Here is a 12,812-nt window from a genome sequence, read left to right as displayed (position 1 = left end):
AATTAACATAATATAAAAAAAACAGTACTTGTGTTTATTATTCAACTAGATTTCCGCCCGCGGCTTCGCCCGCGTTTTCAAAGGAAAACCCGCATAGTTCCCGTTCCCGTGGGATTTCCGGGATAAAACCTATCCTATGTGTTAATCCAAGTTACCCTCTATATGTGTGCTAAATTTCATTGTAATCGGTTCAGTAGTTTTTACGTGAAAGAGTAACAAACATCCATACATCCATACATCCATACAAACTTTCGCCTTTATAATAGTATTAAGATTAAGATTAGTGCTCAATGAAAGGAAACGAAATGTATATTGTTTTATTGCTTGTTATAAAACTTGTGGTCGCTACAGGTATGTACAGTACCTACTATATACAGCGTTTTAATTTTCCCTTCTCCGCAATGGTAAAACAAAACAGATTTTTTTACTTAATAAATAACAGCTAAATAAAACATTGCTCATAACATCTCACAAACACATAAAATTACTTAGATAAAGCTTACACATTAATTTCAATGTATCTCAAGAGATCGCGCCTCCTTTTTGACACCAATTAAAGTTATATTTTTTATACTCAACTAACCAACAAAGCCTTACTGATATATTATTTTGAATATTAAACCGTCAACACCTGAATATTAGTAATTCTCAATGTAATTAACGCATTGCTTAGTAATTTGGCGCAGCAATTAATCCTACCGTTTCGAATTGAACAGATCTGGATTGCGGAGTCGTACCCCTATCTCAATGGGGTACAACGCCCTTGAACAATCCTGTGGATTTGTCAAAGCCAGTAACACTTAGTAGTCATTCAGCATACGGTTACGGGCCAATGCTTCACTGACGAAATGAATGTTAGGAAACAACACGTTGATGTGCTGAAATTCTCAGATATTGGCAATTCGTGAGTATAATTTCTTGTAAGGTGAAAAAGATGGGCATTGTCAGGGGTATATAAAAATAACTACGTTAAAAACAACCGACTTCAAAAACGGAAAAGAAAAAAAAATATTGATATTATTAATTACTACATATTATTTAGATGTGCTATTTACTAAATTGATGTTTGATGTCGTATCAATATTTTTTATTTTTTTTCTTTTCCGTTATTGAAGTCGGTTGTTTTTAACGTAGTTATTTTTATTTCATACTTTTTAGTGCATTTTTCAACACGAATCAAACGAGCCCAAACTCGATAAAGTTGAGTCAATATATTACTGAGTTCCTATCATCATCAAATCAGCTCTATGTCATGATAATGTTTCATCGCTATCCAATTTACATACGTAAGTATACAAAATTTCAGCTCAATCGGTTACCGGGAAGTGAATCAAAGTTACTTGCTACATTTCAATTAAGTCATCGAGATCAGACAAAAATGTTCATAAAATAAAAACTAGCGAGCCTATCCGAATAAAATTTTTATGAGACCAATTCGACACCATTCCGCATCAAACAAAAAAAGAATCACGTAAATCGGTTCAGAAACCTCGGAGTAATCGGTGTACATACATAAAAAAAAAACATACCGGCCGAATTGATAACCTCCTCCTTTTTTTTGAAGTCGGTTAAAAATTATTTGTATGTGAGAAATTATGCTAAGTGACTATGTGAGTACTATGTGCTAAATCATAATAATATGTGTGGCTATGTGAGTGTGTTCTCTCAAATGGATTATTTTTCACGTTAAAAAGAGATATCAAGATTACTGAGTATACAAAGCTAATAGGTACCTACCCGTAATTTATTTGTACTTTGAACTCATAAAAATAGGATTGATCTTTTGATAATTTCAATAGACTCGATAAGCGTATCAATTATTGAATTTATTTAGAAAATGTATCATATAAGGCATCGTAAAACCTGACAATGATGTATCGAAGCGATTCTAATAATAACGACAAAATTAGTGCAGTTTAAATTATATTTCACTATAAGAAGTACATAAAATACAATCAATACATAATGGTACGGGAGCCAGGTGCAAATTTGGTTAATTATTTCCTCTCAAGAGATAATTCGTCAGACGCCTCAGAGTATAGTATTATAAAGCCTCGTGAACGTCAGCTGGCGCTCGGTTGGGGGGGTGAGCGGTTGTAGCCTCCCACGCACGTAGGAAAAAAAATACATTATATTATAAATATTTTCCGTGATTTCCTCTCAAACAAAAATTTACCTGATGATAGCTTATATGTAACTGTAGATAAATATATAGGTCAGCTGGCTGTATCTTGGTGGAAAAACCGTCAGCTGATACGGGAGGCTACAACCGCTCTTCCCCCCAACCGAGCTCCAGCTGACGTTCACGAGGCTTCATAATACTATACTTTGATGCATTTTACTAATTACCGCTTGAGAGGAACTTGGTCATAAAATCTGTTCCTGGCTCCCGTACCATAATATGACAGACCAAATTTTTGGTTGAACAGATACAGATACAGAACAGATTGGGCGCTCCCGGCGCGCCCGCGGCGCGCCGCGCCGCCTGTATTTGTCCCGCGCCTTAATTATTAATAGTAGGAAAACTGTGCAAGGCTTTTGTATAATTAATAAATAAAGCATAATATTATTATTTCCTGTTTACTCCCGAAAATTAGGTCCATTCATATTAAACTCTTCAAAATAACTAAACTAATAAAACATATAAAGCGGTGAGATGTTCAGTATTATATCTGCGTCTAACTTAAGAGTACTTACACAACTTAGTACAGTGAATGAACCTAGATTCTAAGAAAGAAAAGGTTAAAATCATGGACGTATAAAAAAAGACGGACGGTATATCGCCTAAACATTGAGTGAAGCCTAGTAATGGCGGCGAAACATCCATGTGTGTGTGCCATGTTGCCATGGCAACAGCTGTCCTGTTGACAATGGCGGCTGTATTTTTTTCTATAAATTTTGCCGTAATAATTTTGTAATTAAAACATAAAAGAAATAACTTGCTTCCCTGTGGAATGTTATCCCTCGTGTTTTGTTATTTAAAATTGTACTGTTGCGACACCATTTAACCACGCAAGACGGCATTTTAAATATTTTTTGTGAAACAGTGACGCAGTTAATCAGTCGGTAGTTCACGACGTAATGGCGGCCGACTAGCTTACTATGGTGAGAGTGTGTGCGTGTTTATTGTCTTTACACGATCGCTAGCTTACTATGGTGGCTTCACGTTGTTTGTTCGTAATACGGCGTCCGTCTTTTTTTATACGTCCATGGTTAAAATTAAAACTTCAAAGACATCTCCGTGAATGTATTAAACTGTAGCAAGCTGAACTTTCTTTTATTCAAATATCGGGAGGCTTTCTAATGATCGCTTATTTTTAATCTTAGTTGTATAGAGGATAAGTACTATAATATGAGATCTCTGTCATTATTATAACTATACTGAGGGTGTACATCACGGTTCTTTTAGAGGTAGATTCGAAGCATTTATCGAAAATTACCAAGACATCATTTTCACTGAAATCGGGCTACCCGAATTTTGACCGGTACTTTACATACAATATCAAAATTACAGTTCTATAGTTTTAAAGCTTCTTTCTTTTATTCTATACTACCTTGTCAAGTTTGGATGACGTTTTACAATATTGTGGTACCTATTACTATTTATGTTAAGGAAAGGTGGTAAATGAAATAATACACTACCTAGTTTCAGTTTCTACGTCGGCAGCAACGGAAAGGTGTATGAAGGTTCCGGGTGGCATGTCGGCGCGCACTCAAAGGGGCTTAATAGCAAATCCATTGGTTTATCCTTCATTGGGGATTTTAGGGGTTAGTTTATTTATATATTCTTTGTTGATAAGACACAATAGGATCTTAGGAGTAAGTGCTCTATTGATATTTTCTTATAAAATAAATAATTCGATTAATTAATGTTATTGTGTCCAGCATCATTTATTGGCATCATTGTATAATATAAGGTCGTTACTGAAAACCAGTGTTACAGAAACTTTCTTGATTAATTTTGCTGATGTGCCAGTTTAGTATCATTATAATATTATATTTTTATTTTACATAATTGTGTGAATTATAAGCATATTTATGACGTGATGGATTCAGATAACCTGATATTTTCAGTTATATAGCGTGTGTAAAGAGAGAATAGAGACCTCTATCTCCTTTCTTTAATGATATTTAGTACAATATCACTCTATTGTTGTCAGCGCGTAAATTAAGATACTTCATGGCAGATACTACGATAAGGGACAATACCCTGTCTTGGTTAACCCGACTGCCTTAATCTGAAGTATTAATTAAATCTGATTTATGCTTAAAGAGCTTATAAACTTTATAGAAAAGGATTGAATAGGCTTGATTTATGAGTTTGGTAGTTTATTTATAGAAATTAATTTTAAATGCAATTGCATAACATAGAAAAGTCATGTAATATTCTTTGTATAATTCTTAGTGATTTTTCAGTTATCTTTATTAGCTAGAACTTGTAATTAAGTTTTTATCTGGTAAAAATTTATAGAATACGTTCTTTGATTGATTAAATTTAATTAGATAGTTAGTAAAAACGACTGAAAGAAGTCCACATACTTCAAGTCAGACGCGGTATTTTTTCGAGCTTAATCTTCTCGAAACTTCTCTTGGACTTAAAGTGCGGCTTTATACGGATTAGTGTCTGTGGAATACAAATATTTGGTGAAGCGAACGGTCTATATATATGTACCATGGAATTCTTTTATTTTAATTAGACTAATATATCGATGAAATATGTAATCAACAAAATTTATACCTATAAAAATCAGATGAAATTCCATGTTTATATATTTTTATTTGCTAAATATATTTGAATGGTTTGTAACACGGTTACACTTTGTAAATTGTAGGATTGTGATTTGCGATCGAATGCCCTATATTTACTTAAATAATTTGTTATCTACTTATTTTTTTTTTAATTCCAGAGGAATCACCAACTGAGCAAGCATTGCAAGCAGCTAAGGACTTCCTGGATTGTAGTGTGAAAAACCATAACTTGTCTGACGACTACGACCTAGTGGGACACGGTCAAATGACATCGACAAGTAGCCCTGGGGCTAAACTACAAAGCCTTATAGAAACATGGCCGCATTGGCGGCAGAATATATCTATGTAAAAATTGAAAAATGTAATAAATCATTGAAGTAATACATAAGTTTATAAAAATAACTAAATAAAAAAGCTTTAATAAGGCAAACTCTTGAAATAATTGTATTGTCAGCATTTTTTGATGAGTGTACAAAATTTAAATTATTTTTTTTACGATCATAGTAGGTAAAAATCAAATTAATGGAGTCGGTTGCAAACAAAAATACAAGTGAAGCTAAACTATGCGTGTTATTAAAATAAAAAAGGCGAAAGGTCACAGAGCAAAGACGTATATTTTAGTATTAAAATAGCTTTGTTAGATCTACCGGTTATCTGAAAATTGTAAAGAAAATAAACAAGAACATGTGAAATGCATTTGCCCCAAAGCCTATAAAAATACCGAAGAAGTGACAAAAGTCTTCACTTTTGTGTGTTTTAGAAGACGTGTGTTGTTTTAATGGATAATGGCTTATTGATGGTGAAGGGAACGCTTTTTTATTTTATTTTTTCATAAAATTACATGTACCTACATAAGAATCTTGACGGATCATCTAAAGAATCTTGACTTGACAGAGGATGCTATTTCACGGTGTCATCGCTTAGGTGTTTCAAAGAAAGACAAGCCAAGACCCATAGTCATCAAATTCAAAGATGCTGTTATGAGAAATAGCATTTGGTATGCTAAAACTGATTTAAAAGGCAGCGGTTTCACTTTATCCGAGTTCCTAACCAAAGATAGGCATGATGTTTTTGTGGCAGCAAGGGCTCGCTTTGGTATAACTAACTGCTGGACCAAAGAAGGATTCATCTTTGTACAACGTGCTGACGGTGCTAAGCATAGGATCTCTGTGATGGCTGATCTGGATAACATTCCTTCCAACCATGCAAGTTCGTCCCCAGGTGCAACTGGATCCACTTCCAACACTCATAAGGGGTCCAAATTGGCACAGAATGTTAGACCGAAGAGACCTGGCCGAGCTAAGTAATCGCTGTACCTAATTTTTATGTGCTTTTTTTTTTTTTTTAACTTCAATCTTAATTTTCTTTGTAGTATCATATTTATACAATATATGTATAATGTATTTTTGTTTTCTCTTCCGTGGCTAATCTCTAAATTGTTTTATGATGCAACTAAATAGCTAGTCTACTTTGAGTAATAATTGTAGGTAGTACTCGATTATTTTTATTCTATCACGTAGGTACATATTTTGATAACACTGTTTTTGACATAATAATATGACAAGTGATAACAATGTCAAATGTCAACGCAATGTCTTTGTGAATTATTGTTGTTTGTAATTTTATAGTTTTGGATACTTGTCTTTTGGTTTAAAATAATCTTGTAGTAAATTTTTAAGTGTCTCATGTTTTACGATACTGGTGGTAATGGAGTGTTTACTGGTTACGCTTATTTTATTTTATATTTGTTAAATATTTATGTATTTTTATTATTTTATTTATTTATTTGTAGTATTTTTATATATTATTTATTTATATTTTATTTAGAGATGTCTTTAGACATCAGCATTTCTAGCGACACATTTGTTTCAGTTTCGTCGATCGAAGAGCAATCAGGTGAAGACAGCTTTCACAGTACATCATCTCCTTTAAATGTCCCCTCCCTTTTCGACAATGGTCTTAAGAACTTTAACGTTGTTCACATCAATGCTCAAAGTATCCCGGCTCACTTTCCCGAACTATTAGCTTCTTTTGATTGTAATTCTCTTCATGCCATTTTAATTTCGGAATCCTGGCTAAAACCTTGCTTACCTTCTTTATCTTATAGTCTCCCAGGGTTCCAATTAATTCGCAATGACCGCATTGGTAGGACCGGGGGTGGAGTAGCTATCTATTTACGTTCGCATATTCCTTTTTCCATAATTAGTAGCTCTCCTCAACCTCCACCTGCTGATGCGGCTGAGCACCTTTTACTTGAGGTATCCTTATCCAACACGAAAATTCTTCTTGGTGTTTTCTACTCTCCCAATTTAACCGTTAATTACTTTTCGTCTTTTGACCACCTCCTAGATATTCATACCCCTGCCTATAAACATATAATATTTATGGGCGACTTCAACACCTGCCTTCTCAAGGATGATCTACGTAGCAAAAAGTTAATGTCCATCGTTGATTCCTTTAACCTAAAAATCCTTCCTCTTAGCGCTACCCATTCCCTTCCAAACTGTACTCCTTCTCTTCTTGACCTTATCATAGTTTCCTCTCCTGAACTTGTCGCTAAGCATGGTCAGTGCTCAGCTGATTTGTTCTCCTTCCACGATTTAATCTTCCTTTCCTATAAATTAAAGCCTCCTAAATCTAAGCCTAGAATTATTATGCAGCGCAATTTTGGTAAAATCGATGTAGATCGTCTTTGTGAAGATGCCGCTGATACCGACTGGTCAGCCATTTACTCTGCTGGTTCCATTGACGAGAAGGTTGCGTTATTTAACTCTTTACTTCTGAACCTATTTGACAAGCATGCTCCCTTGCGCCCAGTCAAGTTGAAGCATTTGCCCGCGCCATGGATGACGGCTGAACTGAAATCACTTTTGAAAAAGAAGGCCCGTGCGAAAACAAAATTAAAGATGCACGATTCTGATGTTAACCGGGAAAAGTATCAGAGTATTCGAAATCGCTGCAATACATTATGTAGGGATGCGCAACGACGTCACATTTCTACATCGGTCGAAAACGGCGACCCTAGCAAAACGTGGAAATTTCTCAAATCCCTCGGTATTGGAAAGGCCGCGCAAAATTCGATTCCAGACACAGTTACTATTGATGAACTAAATTCTCACTTTTCTAATCCTCTCTTGGATTTTAACACAAATTCTAAAGCGCGCACCTTAAGTTTTCTTAATTCATTATCTTCTTCTGGCCATCCTCCGTTTATTTTAAGTCAATTTTCCGATTGTGGTGTTAAGAAGAGCATATTGTCTATAACTTCGAAGGCTGTTGGTAGTGATTGCATTGGTCGGAGCATGATTATTCCTATTTTACCTATCGTTAATCCTGTCATCACACACATCCTTAACTTTTCTATTTCCTCGAGTACATTTCCTGTTATCTGGAAAGATGCTCATATCTTGCCTCTCCCTAAAACCATGAATCCTGTCTCTGCTTCTGACTTCCGCCCCATTGCTATTCTTCCTTTCCTGTCGAAAGTGTTAGAACGGCTGGTGCAGGAGCAGTTAAGTCGCTTCCTTAATTCCCATAATCTCCTTAACCCCTATCAATCTGGTTTCCGCCCAGGTCATAGCACGACCACTGCACTTATTAAAATCACTGATGACATACGCCTGGGTTTTGACAATAAGCAGTTGACAATCCTTTCATTGCTTGACTTTAGCAATGCTTTTAACACCGTCGACCATGAGGTATTGTTGGCTATGCTACGCTCTATTAACATATCTCCAACGGCTATTGACTGGTTTCAAAGTTACTTGCGGGGACGTCGGCAGCGTGTTCTAGTGGAGAACCTAACCTCTTCCTGGAGCAATGTTCATGCCGGGGTTCCGCAAGGTGGCGTGTTGTCTCCTCTCTTATTCTCAATCTTTATTAACTCCATCTCCAATAACATTTCTTCTCCTTATCATATGTATGCAGACGATTTCCAACTATATTCGCACGTGGCCCTGCCTGAACTTTCTGAAGCGATTTTTCGTACAAACACTGATCTCGCAGCCATCGTCAATTGGAGCAAGGAACATGGTTTAAAGGTAAACCCCTCAAAAACTAAAATAATTATAATTGGAAGCAAGCCGCTTATGAGCAAAGTTAATTGGGATTGTTTGCCGGATGTAGTGGTCGATGGTACTCGCATCCCTATCTGCAAAACTGTTAAAAGTCTTGGATTGCACCTCGACCAGCACTTATCCTGGTCGGAACACATCAAGCAAATTCGAAAAAAAGTGTTTGCTACTGCATCCTGTTTGCGCCGCTTACGAAACTTTCTACCGATTTCCACCAAAATTGCGTTAGCTCAATCCCTTCTACTTCCTTTCCTTGACTATGCCGATTCCTCATTTCCCGATCTTTTTGAGTATCAGTTAGACATCCTTGAGAGGGTGCAAAATTTCTGCATCAGATTTATTTTTGGCTTACGTAAATTTGATCATGTCACCGAATTTCGTAAAAAACTTAATTGGCTTCCCATCCGTCGTCGCCGGGATGCCCACATACTTAACCTTCTGTACTGTGTTCTGTTTGACCCTAAAACGCCAGGCTATCTTAAAACTCAATTTAATTACCTTAGTTCAAATAATTCACTCTCTCTTCGCTCTTCTAATCTTCTGCTTCTTTCTGTACCGGTTCGCCGCACTAATTTCTATGGATCTTCATTCACTGCTCGCGCTATTCAACTTTGGAACGCTCTGCCTGAATCCATTAGGCGGGCGCAAAATGTTAAAAGTTTTAAAGCTCTTGTCAAAAATCATTTCCTATCTCTATAATGTGTTGCTTATATTTATTTTAGATTATATTATAGTGTTTATTTTTTCGTATTGTATGTATAGACTAGAGTAGATAATTTTTGAAACAAAAAAAAATCGCAGTCGGATGAAACCCATTAGAAAAGGAGGGGAATATGATAAAAATGTAAGGAAAAATAAATTACGGTCAATCCGAGTTCGGGAAGCGGGAGGGGGGAGCTTTAAAGAGAAAAAAATGGTTTCTCTCGATTTCCGACGAAACTACAAGTCCTATAGAAAAAAGTTCAATGGCAAAGTTGTAGGTAATTAAAAGTTCTACAACTTTTGTATTCACAATTTTTTCACATAACCTAAAAATTTTGGTGAAAAATTCAAAAAACCAAGTTTTTGGTCTTTTATTTCTATCTACTTCAAAATTTATTTTTTTTCTACGAAATTTGGTGGAAACTTACTTTATTATGTCCCAAATACACTGTAATTTATTTGATTGAAAATATTTATTTTTTCGCCTTATTTTGAATTAATACCAAAAAAACAACCTAATTTTCAATCGAAAAGTCACCCGTCAAAATATCAGCTTTTTTCAAAAACTTGGGGTGCCTTTTATTCATTGAAATCTCTACTTTCATATGGTGTAAAAAAAATAAACACCACCATAGTAAATGTTCTCAGGAAATGCATACAAACAGTCTGAAAATTAGCTTTTACTAAATCAGGCACACTTCTCGAACTACCTGAAATGTTTTTATCGACATCATTTTGCTTTTGAATATGCTGTAAAATATTAAACTTAGAACAGATAATTATTTTTCTTTTGAAATATTACCGAAAAGCCGATACAAGAGAAGATATAGAGTTCAAGAAGTGTGCCTGATTTAGTAAAAGCTAATTTTCAGACTGTTTGTATGCATTTCCTGAGAACATTTACTATGGTGGTGTTTATTTTTTTTACACCATATGAAAGTAGAGATTTCAATGAATAAAAGGCACCCCAAGTTTTTGAAAAAAGCTGATATTTTGACGGGTGACTTTTCGATTGAAAATTAGGTTGTTTTTTTGGTATTAATTCAAAATAAGGCGAAAAAATAAATATTTTCAATCAAATAAATTACAGTGTATTTGGGACATAATAAAGTAAGTTTCCACCAAATTTCGTAGAAAAAAAATAAATTTTGAAGTAGATAGAAATAAAAGACCAAAAACTTGGTTTTTTGAATTTTTCACCTAAATTTTTAGGTTATGTGAAAAAATTGTGAATACAAAAGTTGTAGAACTTTTAATTACCTACAACTTTGCCATTGAACTTTTTTCTATAGGACTTGTAGTTTCGTCGGAAATCGAGAGAAACCATTTTTTTCTCTTTAAAGCTCCCCCCTCCCGCTTCCCGAACTCGGATTGACCGTAATTTATTTTTCCATACATTTTTATCATATTCCCCTCCTTTTCTAATGGGTTTCATCCGACTGCGATTTTTTTTATCTTTTCATTATTTTCAAAGGCTTCTACCCCAGTCTAGTAGTGTATTTAGTAGGTTATGTACTATTATGTGTATGTATATTTATAAAATATGTAAGTAGTTTATTATATTTACGTAAGTATATTAATTTATATACTTATTTCATTTTATTTTTATTGTTATTATTGTATATATTGTTTTTATTAATTATATTTTAATGCTTAATTTATTAATTGAATTTGCGCCAAGTCGCGTTCTAGCATACATTCCTTACCAATCAGGGTTGCCTGGAAGAGATTGCTTTTAAGCAATAAGGCCGCCTTTTAGTACGTATGTGCCGTGTGTTTTCATTGTATCTTAATTGTAATTATAGAATAGCTTATTTATGTTTGGTATATTATGTACAATAAAGAATAAATAAATATTGTTGAGGTGACTGATTCGTACTTATTAATAATTATAAAATTAGTTCATATATCAGGCTTATGATTATTATCATGAAATGCACTTTTGTTTATACATATTTTTTATATTATAACATTCATGTGTGTATACTATTATCTAATCTGTGTGGTTTTTAGCTTAAGACGGCGAAACACGGTCAAGTTATCAAAAATACTTTTCGTCCCAATCAGGTTACCGTAATAAATAAGATTATTTTTCACATTATAATGAAGAAAGTATGCCTTGAATTATTTGTTTGTGACTGTTTTGAAATATGGGAATTGAACAAGATTCTTCGAAAGTGGTTTTGAATGGATTATCATCGTTCATCGGGGTCTACGCATGCCTTTCTATTAAAAACTAGTACAAATACCAGCATATGAATTATGATTACTAGCCAGTAGGTGTATATTTATTTTTTGCAGTATATTTATTTTTTTGGGCAGCCGCTGATGGGGTCACGGACGAATTCTACCATACCCGTGGCCCCGTCGTTGATGCGGCTTGACGGAACACAGTGGGGTTTTGGTCGGAAGGAATCCGACATAACCCACGGCCCCTTCCCCGGAGACAGTGGGTATCTATGCAAGATTTCCCCACTTAAAAAAGGTTTATATTTATTTATTTCATATTTCACTACACACAGGGCCTCTTAAATATTTAGGGAAATAATAAGAGTAATTTTTATAGTAAGTAATTATATAGTAGTATCATAGACGAATATAACCAAAAAAAAAATTATATTATTCGTCCATGGTAGTATTAATTATTTATATATGAAATTAGTATTTAGGTATCCACCTAAATACTAATTTCATAATATATACAGGGTGTCCCACTGTTGGTATACTGAGTTCAAAGGAGGTTATAGTTTTGCATACGCTGAGTTCGTAAAAAATACTTATAAAATTGCAGACGCATTTTTTTTCAAATAGATGAATTCTTAGAACTCTATGTGCTATAGCGAAGCGGTATATGAATATAGAAGAAAACATGGATTTTCAGGAATAATTAAGCAAAAAATTTTTGACGTAATTTTGTTGTTTAAGTATTTTTTTCGTGTCCAGTGTATGCAAAACTACATGTTCTTTCGCGCTTAGTATACCAATATTGGGTCACCCTGTATAATAAAAAAAAAGACGGGTTGCACTCCGGGAGTGCCGGCAGAAGTGAAAACTTGATTATTAACGTTGAGCATGTTTGATATCCATCCGTCTTACGCTTTTTCGATCAGGTCACGTGTCCTGACGCGAGTTTAGATTTTATACCCAACGCCGCTAAAGAAGTTTTCACTTCAAAAACGAACTTTGTTGCTCGTGCAAGGACTCAGAATACATATAAATTCTTTTTGTGAAAGAGTTCTTTCAAAGTAGGATAGTAGTTTATAAAGTTTTAATATCTATGTTATTGGA

At 34.5% G+C, this 12,812-nt stretch overlaps 1 pseudogene; it reads left to right on the top strand.

Annotated features, from left to right (window-relative positions):
* Positions 1-305: 305 nt before the first annotated feature.
* On the top strand, positions 306-6,056 carry LOC149905238 (peptidoglycan recognition protein-like; annotated as a pseudogene).
* The last annotated feature ends 6,756 nt before the right edge of the window (positions 6,057-12,812 follow it).

This window comes from Colias eurytheme, chromosome 10 (genome assembly GCF_061535395.1).
Source record: "Colias eurytheme isolate Ceu_HAF_F1 chromosome 10, ilColEury1 Martin Lab GWU primary, whole genome shotgun sequence".
Classification (NCBI taxonomy): domain Eukaryota; kingdom Metazoa; phylum Arthropoda; class Insecta; order Lepidoptera; family Pieridae; genus Colias; species Colias eurytheme.
The sequence above is the reverse complement of the archived record's forward strand: the minus strand, read 5'-3'. Positions and strand labels throughout refer to the sequence as shown.